This window comes from Morone saxatilis, unplaced genomic scaffold (genome assembly GCF_004916995.1).
Source record: "Morone saxatilis isolate NCDOM2014 unplaced genomic scaffold, NCSU_SB_2.0 Contig1, whole genome shotgun sequence".
NCBI classification, from domain to species: Eukaryota; Metazoa; Chordata; class Actinopteri; family Moronidae; genus Morone; species Morone saxatilis.
This window is the reverse complement of record NW_023339651.1, coordinates 5,823,920-5,825,177: the sequence shown is the minus strand read 5'-3', so window position 1 is coordinate 5,825,177 and position 1,258 is coordinate 5,823,920. Positions and strand designations below refer to the sequence as shown.

General features: G+C 43.2%; 1 protein-coding gene across 7 annotated transcripts in view; it reads right to left on the bottom strand.

Moving 5' to 3' along the window:
• Nucleotides 1-1,258, bottom strand: part of qki2 (QKI, KH domain containing, RNA binding 2) — a 16,469-nt gene that overhangs the window by 9,626 nt on the left and 5,585 nt on the right. The window lies entirely within an intron of this gene.

The following is a 1,258-nucleotide window of genomic DNA, read 5'->3' as shown; positions in this document are numbered from 1 at the left end:
GGACAAAACAAACACTGGCTCTACATAAGGCTGTTTGCATTTTTCGCGCTAGATGCAGCTAAATCCTACACAATGGAACTACAGGCAGGAGATGGCTAGCTTAGCATAAAGACCACTTTAGCATCACTGATGAACAAATTAACTGTTAAATACGTACAAAAAAACAATGACTGAAAATGACAAGTTGGGGCTTTCTGAGAGGTTTAAGCTTCTTCAGAATCAGAAGTGCTTGTCAGATGTTCGAATAGCTTCGGAAACCCCCTTCACGCACAACTTTCCGATGTCAGATCAGTGGAGGCTGCATCCATTTCTGTTACTTTCTGAAAGTCATTCATTCACACCCACGTTATGCTGTGACTGGCCAGCCGTGTTTTTGGGGTTTGAAATTATCTCTCTAGCTTTTTTATTTACTCTTTTGTGTGTAACAGTCAATTTTAATTCCAGGAGAAACTGTCTGAAAGATGTGCGCCGTTGTCACCATATTTAAATCATACAGGGTCTCCTTCCTCTTTACGATTTTCACTTCGCCTTCAACTATAAGCACTTTTAACTTCCACCGTGGTTGTACAAGAAGTTGTATGAACTAGGTATGATCAAACATAACCTGACCTTAATGTGCTGGATCTTTTGTTCTTTTTTTGGCTGGGCGCAGTGACTTCCTATCCAGGCTAGCTGTTTCCCCTCCTGCTTACATTATGTTATGTTACATATTACATTATGTTAAGCCATCGCTGAGCTATATAGCTTCATATTAACGGACAGATGTGAATTGATCTACCCATCCATAAGAGAGAGTACTTAAGAGCATTTTATAGCCTGAACTATCAGTTAATCTAAAACTCTGAAATCCTGGAAGTCTTCATACTCAGTATTGTGGGCTGCTGGGACACTGAATCCTCTGTGGATGTTTTGTCAAGTGAGATGTATCATTTTGAAAAACACCAAAAGTCAACATCTTTCTCTCCTCTCCCCCTGTTGCCTCCCACTGTGTCTCTGTTTTCCTTCCTCTCCGTCTCTGTGTGTGTCTGTGTGTGTCTCTCTCTCTCTCTCTGAGGGGCGTGCGGGGTAGGGAATGTTCTGGAGAGAGAGGGTGGGTTGGAATGCTGGACTTGCTCCACCTGCCGTTTGGAAAGCTTGAGCCGACTCCGTCCAACAGCAAACACCAGGGGAGAGGAAGGGAGAACAGATGGACCGAACACCAGGACAGGAGAGGAAAACTGAGCACCAAAACTCATTGTGAGACAGACAGAAAGATAGA